Genomic DNA, 14,472 nt, shown 5'->3' on the forward strand with positions numbered 1-14,472 from the left:
CATAAAATATTTTATAAGGTATTATTGATGAATTTGATAAAATTTTGTGGTTAAAAATGAAGGTGCAATGATAGGACTCGAGAAAATACAGTTTTGAACAAGATTGAAGTGTTTTCGAAGTCCCTAAACCCGAGGACTGAGCCTAAGTTGAAGATTATGAAGAAAAAAATATATTAGCAGAAAATGACCAATGGCCGCAGCCACCAGCAATTACTGGCCGCGGCTTGGGAGACAGGGAGTATTGGCCGCGGCCATCATGATCTCCTGGCTGTGGCCTTTGCGCGAACATGGCCCAGAATATGACCCGTGGCCGTGCGACAAATTTTTCTTTAAAATTTAAATTTTAAATGTAATTTTTAAGGGGCTATAAAAGGGATTAGGGTTAACTTTTATTATAACTTTGGATTGCGATTTTTAGAGGCTAGAGCAGCAGAGGAGGAGGAGAAAACAACATCATCTATATTCTTCAATCTAGTTTTTCTTTCTTCTAAAAAATCTTTTATTTTCATTGAATATTTATGTTTATGAATATGAATATGATTATGATTATGGAGTAGTTTTCTTTATAGTTAAGGGTTATTTCAAAACCCTAGACATGATATCTTGAATGCATTGATGAATTTTATTCCTTTTATTCCCTTATATTAAATTGCTTCTATTTTTCTATTTGAATGTCATGGATCTTGTAAAATCTTGTTTAGATGGCCACTAATTAAGGTTTTGCATTGTTCTACTATCATCTTAGGATTTCTATTCACCTAATAGTTTGAGATTCTAAGTAAAGTGATAAATTGCAATTAAGGTATTGTGACAGGTATTTTAATTGTGATGAGAAATAGAACCTAGGTTAAATGAATTGCATGCTTAATGAATTTGTTGCCTAGATTAACCTATTTCCACAAAGTGTAATGCTTTTACTAGGTTAAATAGATCGCATGCTTAATGGGTTTATTGCTGGGTGAAAAATGTTAATTAAGAGCACTTAACTTTAATTAATTATATTAGGGAAACTGGGATAATTGACTGCTTAAGTGTTATCTGCAGGGTTAATAGTTTAATTGGGAATAATGAATATTATTCATCATTGTTGATAGATTGATTGTTGAAGGTGGAGAGTAATTCTTGACTATTTCTTTAATATTGTTATATCCTTAGTTATTCAATCATTGATATTTATTTCATTTTATGTTTTCAGCTATTAAAACTAAAACCCTTTTTTAATTTCAGTCTAGTATTAATTTGAATAATAATTTGATCATAGTCCTCGTGGGTTCGACCCTTATTTACCGCTATACTGAAGTAGTTGGTGTAAGTGAATTAAAAATATATATATATATATATTTAAATTTGATACGACATACGACACACATCAATATACTAACACATATATAAATCTAAACATATACTACTACAAAATTGAGCTTTCCCGACACCCAACCACGATAGTAACTCTGTTGACTGTCATAATTGCTTAGTGAGACTCTACGCCGACAGTTCAAAACTGTAGGCATATAAATCAACGTTGACAGTTAATAACTGTCACCGTTGCTTTTGACTATCGCTATTGACCCCAACGTCGACAGTTAATTTGAAACCAATGCCTGCAGTAAAAAAATTGTCGATATTGACCCCAATGCCAACAGTTAAAATTTGTCGCTATTGACCCCAACGCTGGCAGTTAATTGAAGACCAATACTGACAGTTATAAAATGTCACCAAAATTCAAATAATTTTTTTAAAAATATAATTAATGAATAATAAAATTTTAAAAAATAAACTAAATTATATAAATATGTATTTATTAAAAACTAGATTTTTTTTCTAAGTTTTATTAACTTTTGTATTTATAATAATTTTTATATCAAACTTTAAATTAATTATGATATTAAGAGTAACAATACTTTAATTTAATTTAACTATATTATTGTTTCACATATTTATAAAATTAGTATTAGTTAAAAATGAATTATTTTATTGATTGGAAAAATATTGTAAAATAATTTTAATATATAAATTTATTATTTATAATTTTTATAATATATGACATTATTTATTTAAAATTTAAATAAAAATAAAAATATATTAATAAATTAATAAATTTTTAAAATAAAGTTAACTAAAGTGCACTTTTAACTAGTATTTAAATTAAATAGCAGTTTAGGTTTTCAAATAATAATTATTATAAGTTTTAAGAGAATTTGTATAGTTTTGATTTTTAAAATTATTTTTTATAATATTAGGAGTATAAAATTGGGAGTTTTATAATCACATTTTTTTTTATCTAAATAATATAATCTGATTTTTATTTATAAAATAAATAAATAAATAAAAATATAAGTGCCAAATCCCTTTCTCTCTCCCACCCTACCCGATCCATACTTGCCTTTCTCCCTCTCTTTCTCTCTCTCTCTCATGCTCTCTGCTAGGACCGAACGGCTGCCCTCCGATGGTCGCCGCCGTGTGCAGACACCAGATCAGGAGTACCAGACACCGCCAAAACTCCAGCCTTGCGAGCCCTTCGTTGCCCTCCAGGCTCGTATGTCGCCATCGTGGCTTCAAGGCCAATTTATGTCCTCCTCTGACATCGTCTCAGACGAAGGGTAGCATGGGTGAACTCAGGGTATCAAGAAGAACAAAGCCCAACCAAGGATCGGGCCTTTAAGTGACCAGAGGAGACATAATCAGCTCTCCATTTCCAAGAACGAAGGTTTAGCTTGGAAATGCTTATTTATTTATTTATGTTATATCTTTTCTCTCACTCTCCGATTGATTTCAATCTCATCGTTTTCTTCCTTAACATTTCTACAAGGTTCTCTCTTTCAATATGTATGTGTGTATATGTGAACAATTTATTTGATTTATTTAGTTATTTCTTAACTTAGTAGAAAAGGTACTTGTGCTGAACTCTGTATATACATGTATGAAAATATATGGTATTTGCAGTCGGTACCCCTTGCAAAAGTTGGAGGATTATATAATACCTAGAGGGCTTCTCTACAATGCATTTTCCACATACAAGCGTGGACCAACGAAGGACTATTCCAAATTTTATAACAAAGATGGAGGCTCTTGTAATATTTAATTGCTAATATTCATCATTTATAACTTGTATGCTCTGGTTGGGATTCTTGTTTTAGAATTAGAGTTTTGCTTAAAATAGTCTTTCAAATGAGTGTATGGTGTATTAACTGGCAGGCGTATCTTTTTTTTCCGTCTTTGTTGTGGCATAGATGTGGCTTGTGTGAAACTATAAATACTGAGAATGTTGACTATCTCAACATTTATAAATATTGAGAATGTGTGAAGCTATAGTACTACTATCCAGTCCTTTTGAATTTGTCATGAATTTCAATGAAGTTTGTTCTGTTCTCATTTCAAGCTGTAATTTACTTTACAATATTTTAGTACCTATTTTGTATTATATGGATTTAAGATAAACATATAGGTATAAATTACTTAGATTAAGAGCATATCTCAATTTTATTTTAAATGCATGTATATACTGTAATGATAATGATGACAATGATGTCTATATTTGTAATTAAGGTTGCAATAAAAAAAAGGGACAATGGAGGCTGCTTGCATTGCAAAAGGATGTAGCAGCCTCTAAGACTTCACTCTTTAATTTTTATCCAATTCATGCAGAGTTCCTCTGTGCAGGTACTTAAATTAAATTATTTCTACCCTTTTAATATTGTTCTTTTATTAGTGTTATAAACAGATGTTCCAAAATATTGATTTTAATTACCTCATCACATCACTATGCGCGTGTGCTTTTGTTCCTTGATGACATGAGCATATAAATATATATTTTATTGGTTTTTATGGATTTCGATGCAAATATAATAGTTGTTGATTGGTATTTCAAGTTAATTCTTTGCACTGAACCCTGGTATATTGGTTTGGTTGTTTGATTTGTGCCAGATGTGGTGAGGAATGAGTGTTGGGATAACTATGGATGTTGACTAGTTTCTTTTCCTTCTTTTCTGATTTTTTATTTTATATAATCAGGACACATTTCCAGAGAGGGTATGCAAGTGTCACCTGGTTGATGGGGTGTTTCAAAGGAGATGGTTATATTACCTGTGAAGTTAAAGACGTTCCAACTTCTTTTAATAAATATTAATAAGTGGTATAAAGTTAGGGAAACAATGCAATTGCCTCTCTGCCCCTTTAGATTAAGAGGAAGAGAGGAGAGAGAGAGAGAGAGAGAGAGAGAGACATTTAAAATCTGTTAAGTGCACTTATTAACCATTATTGTATCTTATTCTTGTGATGTAGCTTTATGTTTATTGGCATTATAATATGATCACATAATTTCCAATGGTCTTGTCTGTTTGTGCATTCAATATATGAGAATTTAACTTTTATTACTTGGTGAGTAATAGGATAAAGGAGAGGTCAAATGCCAGTGCCTTCTGGGATTTAGAGGAGATGGTGTCAAGAGTTGTGTAGGCAAGAGACAACAATATATATGTTTTAAATTCTGTTGGTGTGGCTGTTACAGAACAAGTTCATAAATCATGATAGGAAATTCGAGAGCCAAGAGAACAATGTGGAGGTGAGTTATCGAACCGACCTACTGTGTGTTACACCATAGGTCGGTTATCGAACCGACCTACCGTGTGTTACATCATAGGTCGGTTAGTCGCCAACTGACCTACCATGTTTTGACATCATAAATCACCTCATGGGAGGTCGATTCTGAAGTGACCTATGAACCTTTATAGGTCAGTTTTTAACCGACCTCCCATGAGTTTTTTGTACTAATGCTAGTTTAAGTAAGCTTTTGTTTTATGATCATATCTTGGCAAGTATATAAATACTCTTGAAATTCCTTATGGATGAAAATCAGTGTGCTATTTGATTTGTTTGTGTTGATTGTGATAGATGGCTAGGCTATTAAATTAGAGGATATGCTATCCAATTTTTTGTTTGATTTACTTTTATACTTCAATGTTTTCTCTTCAAAATTTTTAATGACAATACTCTTATAAATAATATCGCAATGAATATGTTGTCACACTTAGACTGGGACATTGGTATCCAGAGAGTTGTGTAACAATTGTGAGTAAACTTATTTATTTACACTACAATAAAAATCTAGTTATAATTTTTCATGTTTGGTGTATTATAATGTGATTTTTCATGTTTCGGTTATGATTTTAGAAAGAAATCCATGACAGCCAATCCTTACTTTGGAAAGACTATTGGTGACGAGGGTGAGTATAAGGACAAGAAGAAGAAAGATATGTTGTTTGACAATGAATTTAGTGTTTTATTTTATTTGTAATTTTTATTAGAGTAAATGATTCTTTTTTGAGTGGTTAATTATTTACTTTGTAAATCTAGTTATATATTTTTTAAGGTCAAGACGATTATGTTTATAGACAATGCTATATGATTTTCGAGTCAAATAGTAGTGTTATATTTGTTCCAAAATTTGTTTTATTAGAATTGTAAATACTTTGTATACGTTTTGTTATTTTAATCTATAATCTTTTAGATTTGTATATAAATGCTTTATTTAAATCATAATTTTTAATTTAAAATAAAATAAATAATATTTTTGCAAGCAACAACGGTATCTAATAACTGTCGGCGTTGCCAGCAACAGCGACACTTAATAACTGTCGGTGTTGCCCCACAACAATGACAATTTTTAAATGTCGGCGTTTCCAGCAACATCGACACCTAATAACTGTCGGTATTGCTCGCAACAACGACAATTTTTAACTGTCGGCGTAGCTATCCCTACGCCGACATAGGCAAATATGGCAATTAGTCAACTATCGTCGTTGCTCAATAGTGATAGTTAAAAACTGTCCGGAAATTCCATTTTTGTAGTAGTAATATTTCAAATAAAACAAAAACAAACTAATTTAATCAATATATGCTCAATATCAATCATTTAACACACACACACACATATATACATATATATAACCTAACATATATAAATAACAAACCAATCAACGATAAAAACAAAATACACTATCTATGCTAAATATATATAAATTCATAAACAAGTAAAATAGTTATGTGGAAAAGAGAAAGTATCTCAACAACATTAACCATTTCATGATCCTTTCTAGCATATGAAGGCATCAAATCTATTGGCATCAAGCTTGGAGCAACATAAATAAAATATTATTAAGTAACACATGTATACATACATGAATAAAAATAAATAATAAACATATGACAAATATTTCCAATTAACAAATCACATTTTTTACAATTAATTTATAAATTTATTTAAACCCTAAACTATCAATACAATTTTACACAAATAAAAACTCATTAGAAATTTATAATTAATATATTCCCAAAAATACAATTCCAAATATCTTTACTTTAACCAAAATATAAACTTAATTATCTAAAATTAAAAGTTTATCTATAATACATATACATATACATATTCATATAGTTTTACACTAAAAATAAACTAATAATGTTCATATAACATAGTAATCAAATCACATATACATTTACATTTCAAAAAACTAATAACATTAAATATACGAAAAATAAAATTAAAACTAACATCCAGGAGTTGTCCAAGTCCACAATAATCAAGGCTCCAAGCCAAAACCAATATTTAAGAATTAAAAAAAAAAGAAACAAAAAACAAATTTAAATGTAATGCCCCGAATTCTCCGATGTGTTTTAATGGTTGGATTAGTAGGCCGAGAGGGCCATAACTGTTTAATTATGCCATTAAATGATAATATGCATGTTTATGTAAATTATATTATAATATGATGTTAAATGCATGCATGTGGGTCCACATTTCATGACATGGGTATTTTGGTAATTTGGCTCGTTAGGGGCGTAATTGTATATTTGTATGCATGTCGGTGATATATTGTTGAGGCCACATTATAATGTGGATTTGTTCGAGCTATTCAGCATGAGACGATCTTTGAATGTTAAGTAGCGGTTTAGTCATAACGAGATTAAGTTCGAGGCTCGGGGTGAGTCTGGGATGTTTTAATGATTAGAGCGTTGCCGGGAATAAAAGGGTAACATGATATGAATTGTTGGTATTTGGGAATATTGAGAATAGCGGGAATTTGAGAGCGTTAATTATGATTAACGAAATAGGTGAAAGATGACGATTTTACCCTTGGGGAGACTTTGGAAGCTTTAAATGACCTAGGGGCGTTAAGGTCATTTAGCTTGGGTTATATATGTTTTTGGTTGGTTGTAGAAACATATAGAACAAAACAGAGCAAGGTTTCCTCTTCCCGTACATCACCCTTCCCTCTATCTCCCTTTGAAGTTTTTAGTTCCAAATTGAAGTATCAAGCTAGGAAATCAAAGCTTGGAGGTTATAGACTTAGTTCATCTACTAAGGAGGATTCAAAACTAGCTGGAGGTAAGAAATTGTCCATGAGTTTTACGTTATACTCTGTTTTTCTTTTAGTTTTCAGCCTATAGATTTTGGTGTGGATAGTTGGAATCAAGGGGAGTTTTTGTGTAAGATTGATTGGGTTTTGGTGAGGGGGTGATGTAGATGAGGTTTAGGGATTGAATTGGATGTTTTGGTAAGGTTTGGGATTGGTTTGGAAGGTTGGTTGGCAGCGCCTAGGCGCTAGGTCAGTTTCAGGGAAAGTTATTTTTAGGGCTCGGGATGGTTTTTAAGGCTCGGGTTTTGGTTCCTTTATCCCTTTTGAGTAGTTTGAGAGTCCTGAGAGTGAGAGATTGATCTCGGGAGTGTGGCTTAGATTGTGAAGCATTCATTGATTTACTTTATTGATAGTTTCTAATTGGTTATGATTAGGTAACCGCTAAGGAATCTAAAGGTTGATCGTTCTTATATTTATTCTCGCTCGAACCTGAGGTAAGAAAACTGCACCCTGTGTATATATGACATGCGTGTTTGTATTGAGGCATGTTGATTGATAAATGTGGATATGGATTGCCTATTAAATGCTAGCGAGTGTTGTTTACTTGTATATGTACTGACTAGTTAGGGACACTGACCTAAAGAGTCAAAAATGGCATAGCGTCATGAACGCCAAGCCAAATGAAGATTAGATCTAATCAATAACAGTGTTGAATGGCTCTAAGGCATTAACGCTGGACCGACTCTAAGGTCGACGAACTTATAAGCGTTTGGCTAGTCTAAGACTAGTTACTAGAGCCAGGGCCTAAGGCCCAGGTGACCGTTTGTCACATGGCTAGGGAACGATGTTCCAAGGTTATGACTCTATGGTCATGAGGAAGGTTATGTTGGTGACTAGTCACCATGCACCTATCCTGCTTGAACTATGTAGAGTCCAAGAACTTTACTTAGCTAAGTTAGATAGTTGTATAATAGTAATAATAGTATTATCTTTATGACTGTGGATTTTTGGTTCAGACCGGGATTTATTTGGACACTCATAGTAGTACTTGTAGATTTTCTAAGTTTAACCTATAGTTTAGGAATATTAATTTTAACCTAAGGTTTGATTAATATGACTGATATTGAGGATAATATTTAATATACTATAAGGTTTAGATAAGAACCAATAAGATAATAGCACATGTCATGCATAGGTTTATTAATGATTAAGTATTTTGAGGATTAAATATATTAAGGTTAAAATTTGAATACCTAAGGTCAGTCAGAAGCTTTGAAAACGTTAGAGGGCTTAGTCAAGGTTGTTTACTCAATTCAAATTAAGCTAAAAATGTGTAATTTCGTGTTTAAATAATCAGTGTATGCCGATATATCGCAGCTATAGGGGGCGATATATCGCAGCACGAAGATACGAAAAACACTAAACGTTGCACGATTGCCTCGGGCATACTGGCCCAAGCGATATATCACCCCTCTCAGCATATTTTGAAAGTTTTCAAAAACGTTCTCCATTAAAACCATCAACCTCTTGATGAATCCAACATCTGTTTGAACGAGTCTTCAGCCTCTGCTGAACGATAATTCAAATTATTTTCACTTAAAAGCCATTATTTTTATTCAAGTTAAATGAAGATCTTTTCATTCCTAAACTCTATAAATAGGACCTAGTACCCAACCATTTATTCATCTATTACTCTAAGTTCAGAGGCTGCAAGTTGCTAGGTGAGTGTGAGAGTGTAAACACTTGGGTTGGGAATTATAAGCTTGACCATTATAAGCTTATCAAACACTTGGGGAAGTAAGGTTTATTCACATTTCGATTCAAGGTTTAGATTGGTCATATAAGTCTTCAAGGTATTTCCAAACTCTAGTCCATTTCTGTATTATGTTCTTTAAAAATTCTCATAGTCTTCTACTCATTCTAACCTTATTCTTATTCTTGGTTAGGAAATCCAAGTTCTTAAGCACAAGGTTTTTTGTAAGTATATTTTGATAGCATAGTCCATTTTTCACTTTCATCCCTTTTCTTCAATATACTCACCATATTATAAATGGTTTTTAGGAGTGTTCCAAGGTCCCAAATCAGTTCCCATATCCCGGTTATTTTGGTAAGGAAAATAGGATACGATTTATGTGTTATATGATTTTATATGTTATCTTATGATTTTATGTTATGTTAAGTATGATTGTAGACTTGGGCATATGACCTATATGACTAACAAGCTCCAAATAGATTATGGGCATATGACTTGCTTAGCTAGCAAGACCCCACTAATCTAATGGGCATATGACTTGCTTAGTTTATGGGACCCCAAGTAATAATGGTCATTATAGTATGTATGTGACATAAGTGTTATAGTATGTTTTATGTTGCATTATGAATTTTTATGTATATGGCTATATGTTAGATTTTCCTTGCTGGGCATTAGGCTCACTCATTTTTGTTTATATGTGTAGGAAAATAGTTTTAGTGGCGGCTAAGGTTCTTGGCAGCTTGAGGAATGTGTATTGAGGCGGAATGGATTCAAATAGCCGAGAGTTTCGATTCGAGGATGTAGTTTTTGTTCTTATGGTTTTTATATGTATTTTTCCGCATTTTATTATGTAATCTCTTTTTGAATTATCATTATGTCATGTTTTGGTTTTAAAACAATGGGATCCCATATCCTAACTTAAACTTTATGTAAGTTTGACCTTTGTTTTTTTTTTTTCAAAGTTTTAATAAAGTTATGATCTTATCACTTGTAAGTGTTATTAAGAATTAGTGTTTATGTATAATTTTTGTTAATGGTCCAAAAGTATAGAGTAGTTGGGTCATTACAAACTAATAGAAAGTTCACTTGTCTGTTAAGCTCCGGTGACCCTATCGTCACAAGGCTAAAGGGGGCTGTACCCAACTTAGTGACTTTTGCGACTGTCACCTATTTGTTTGGACTGATAGTCCTGAATGATTATTATGATCATTGTTGATATTATATCATGCTTTACTGTGTTTTCTTGCTGGGCTTTGGCTCATGGGTGCTATGTGGTGCAGGTAAAGGGAAAGAAAAGCTCACCCAATCTTGAGTGGAGAGCTTAGGTGGTAATGTGTACATATGTAGCCGCTTGACCACCACAGCCAAGGAGTTCTCAGAGGAACTAGGGGGTTTACCCTATTTTTTCCGCTTAGGTCGGCGGGTTTGTAATTTTGGAACAGTAATGACCTTTTTGAGTTGTAAATAACTTGTAAATGTTCTTGTGGGCCCATGAACAGTTTTATATAATAAATAAAACATATCCTTTCCTTTTTGTTGGTTTTTAACCTTAGCCTGTTAATAACACTTAGAACACGTTTTTACCAAAGGACTCGGGTAGCGGGTCGAATCTCCGGTTCACCGTTCACCGTTACTGTTCTGGGGTAACCAGGGCGTTACATTAAAATTCATCAATAATCTCTAATAAACCTAACATTTTCATAGAATAATATTAAAAATCACTAAACCCAAAGTTAAAATTATGCAAATCTTAGAAAACTAATAAAACTCAAACATCATCCCTAAAATCCTCATAAAGACCATCAACAATGGGGAAAACTCATCAAAAAAGAATTTTTTTTTTTAATAAAATCAATTAGAACATAGATATAGGCATAAGAGAACATATATGAGAAATCTAATACTAAAAACAAAAAAAAAACCTTACCCAAACTGAGTTGAGGCGTGCTGTAGGTGGAGAGAAATCGAGACCCTATGAAACATTTAATGAGAAAATGAGAAAGGGGAAGAGAAAGGAATGGAGATTTTTGGTATATACCCAAAGCCTACATCGACGACATGTTGTTGTTGTACGACATAAAAATATCGTCTCAATAGATGAAATGCACAATTTTCATTGATGAAAATAACCTAGTCGTCGCTATAGAGAGTTTCAAAAATTCAAGTTTTAATGCTAAATTTTTTTGGGGGAAAGTTTTTGTAATGTCCCAAATTCCCTAATGTGGCTTAGATCCTGGATTAGGGGGCCAGGAGGGCCATAATTGATTTAATATGCGATTATGTGATTATATGCATGATTATGTGAATTATATTATTATATGATGATAAGTGCATGCATGCGGGCCCATATCTTATAAAAGGGCATTTTCATAACTTTGACCGTTGATGGCATATTTGTATATTTATGTGCATGTATGGGACATATGGGTGAGACCACATTGTTATGTGGATATGTTTGAGCTATTCGGCATGAGACGATCCTAGGAAGCAAGTTAGCGGTTCGATCATAACGGGATTAATTACCAGGCTCGGGGTGAGCCTAGGGGTAAATTGGTGTTTAGTACAATACCAAGAATGAGTGGGTAGTGGGATATGATTTAATAATTATTTGTGGATATTGGGAATAATGGGAATTGGAGGATGTTAATTATGATTAACGAGATAGGTGGGAAATGAAAAATTTTCCCTTGGGTGGCTTTGAGAGATTAGAATGGCCCTAGGGGCAATTTGGTCATTTTGGCCATTGGATATGTTTAGCCAAGGAAGGTTGTGCAATAAACTAAGGCAAAACAAAGTTTTTTCTTTCTCTCGCACTCTCAATCACTTCTCTCTCTCTCTCTCTCTCTCTTTTGGGTTGGGTTTCTAAGGCAAGCTAGAAGATTAAACTTGAGGATCAAGGCTTGAGAGTTTAGGATTGTGTTCAGCAACTGGAAGGGTTCAATTCTGTGTTTGAGGTAAGGTTTTCAGCTTGAAATTTCAAGGTTTTGCTATGGTTTTATGTTGTTTGAAGGCTTGGGAGTTTGATTGTGTAATTGGATGTTTGGTGATGTTTTAAGTGTTATTCAGCTTGGGTTTTTCTGTTAAACTACTGATAATGCTGTGGTGATGATTGATTGTGATATTGGGATTGGTTTGATGAGTTTTGGTTGAGGTTTAGATTGAGAAAAGTACAAGGGAGCTGGGTTCGAAGGATCAAACCCGACCGAGTTCAAGCAAGTCGCGACTTAAGTGAACTCCAGGGCCATCTTTGGGTTGTCTGGCAGGGGCACCACAGCCCTCAGGGGCAAGTCACGACCCGCCCCTGGCACCCAGACAGGGGGCTCTTTGTCTTGGGGGTGCACCGCTGCCATTAGGGGGTAGGTCGCGGCCCGCCTGTCCTCTTTGTGCAAGGTTGGGTTTTAACAAGTTTTAAGCACGGGTTTTCGAATCTTAAGGCTCGGGATCGAATCTACTAATTGTTTTAGTAGGATTCGAGGTCCCGGGAGCTGGGTTTTAGTCCATGAACCTTTTATTACTCATTCTGTTGATGGGATTTCATATTTGGTTATGATTAGGTGACCGCTAAGGGCCTAAGGACATGATCGTTCTCAAGGGTCATTCTTTATTTATTTTACACTCAAGTCTAAGGTAAGAAAACTGCACCCAGTATATGACATGCATGGTTATTGATGAGGCATGTTGAGTGCTCTATATATGGATATTGGCTGCATTGTAAATTCCTGTCATCATTGCTTACTTGTGAATGGCACTGACTTATTAGTCAGAAACGACAATGGTGTTTAGTACTGGTCGGGAAGTTCAGACTTATTAGTCATGATCGGCAATTATATTGAGCGATGGTCGTATGAAATTGAGTTATGAGTCAAGAGCGGCATTAGCTTTCTGACCGCAGGCCAAAATGATTAGATCTAATCAACATGAGCACTAAATGCTTGACCGACCTATTGGTCGAAGAAAACTAAAGCCCTTGGCTAGTCTATGACTAGTTACTCAGAGTCAGGGCTAAAAGGCTCAGGTGACTTGATAGTCACATGGTTTAGGGCACAGGACCCCAGAGAGACTTATTAGTCATCTATTTAGGGCGTAGGACCCGAGAATGACTTACTAGTCATCTATTTAGGGCGCTGGTCCCTAGAATGACTTAGTAGTCAACAATCACTACTAGAAATATAGGCTTTTACTTCAGTTTTTATATTGAGCATACAAACTCTTTTACTTCACTTTTGAAATTGGCGCTTTGATAAAAATGACATACTACTTCGCTTTTTTAAAAAAACGAAGTTAAAAATTCAAAGTGAAGAGGGTCATGTTTGGTTGCACATGCCCGTGACTTATGTTTAGAGATAATAAAGATGTGAAAAAATGGCCAAGCCAAACGCGGCCCTTGTGCACCTTTTACTTTGGTTTTTAGGTAAAAACCGAAGTAAAAGGGCTGAGGAATTACTTCGGTTTTTACATAAAAACTGAAGTAAAAGGGTTATATAACCCTCTCCCCTAACCCGAATGGTCATATCCCTCAAATCCCTCTCTCTCCTCTGTACAAAAAAACCCCAAAAACCTCCGTTAACAACCGTGAGCCAACACCCATTTTCATTCTCCAAACCCTTTTTTTTGTTTTTTCTTTATTTCTTGCTACAGTTCTTCATTATAAACCGAAATATAGTCGATTTTTTTTTTTTTTTGTGTTTTTAGCCCCGACTCTCTCATGGTTTCTTGGTGTTTCTTGCTGGATTTTGACCGGAGTTTTGTCATTGCAAGGTGTTTTTGAGTTTCAAAACAGGTATGGATTACTAAAATATGGTTTTGATGATAATTTTTATTTTTCTATGTTTTTTTTATTATTCTGAATTTTATAATTAATATTATTAATATTTTGTTAACTTTTCTAATTATTTGTTTATTTTGTTAGGTTAAATAATGTGATAAAAATTTAGTTTATTATAAATATATATATATATATGTATATTAGTGAATTTTAGAAATTGTGACAATAGATAAATTTTCTTTTTAAATATTTGAAAAAAATAAATAGCTTGAAGATGATCAAAGTGTTGTTCATTAGTTTCTTTAACTAGTTTGATTTTTTTTTATTGGTTTGATAATTAATTATGTAGTTTACTAATTATGTAAGTAATGTTTTAGTAGGGTCGTTGATTGAGTGGTGAACTTTGTTGTTCATTTCGGGTGAATTGAAGAGTAATATTGAAGGTTAGTTATTTTTTATTTTTATTTATATTACTACAAGATTTATGTATAAAGATAAGGCTAATTAAATCATGCATATTGGATTTAGTGAAAGTTATGTTTGAAAATTAGTGAAGTAGGCTCTGGGAAATTTGCGTGCTGTGGTGATATAAGGATGGA

General features: G+C 33.4%; 1 long non-coding RNA gene across 1 annotated transcript; it reads left to right on the forward strand.

The window, feature by feature from the left end:
* The first annotated feature begins 2,353 nt into the window (after positions 1-2,353).
* Positions 2,354-3,372, forward strand: LOC133818855 (uncharacterized). Its single transcript, XR_009886137.1, has 2 exons — positions 2,354-2,707; positions 2,944-3,372. It is a non-coding gene; the product is annotated as an uncharacterized LOC133818855 (long non-coding RNA).
* Positions 3,373-14,472: the final 11,100 nt, after the last annotated feature.

Source organism: Humulus lupulus, chromosome 2 (genome assembly GCF_963169125.1).
Source record: "Humulus lupulus chromosome 2, drHumLupu1.1, whole genome shotgun sequence".
In the NCBI taxonomy this organism is placed as follows: Eukaryota; Viridiplantae; Streptophyta; class Magnoliopsida; order Rosales; family Cannabaceae; genus Humulus; species Humulus lupulus.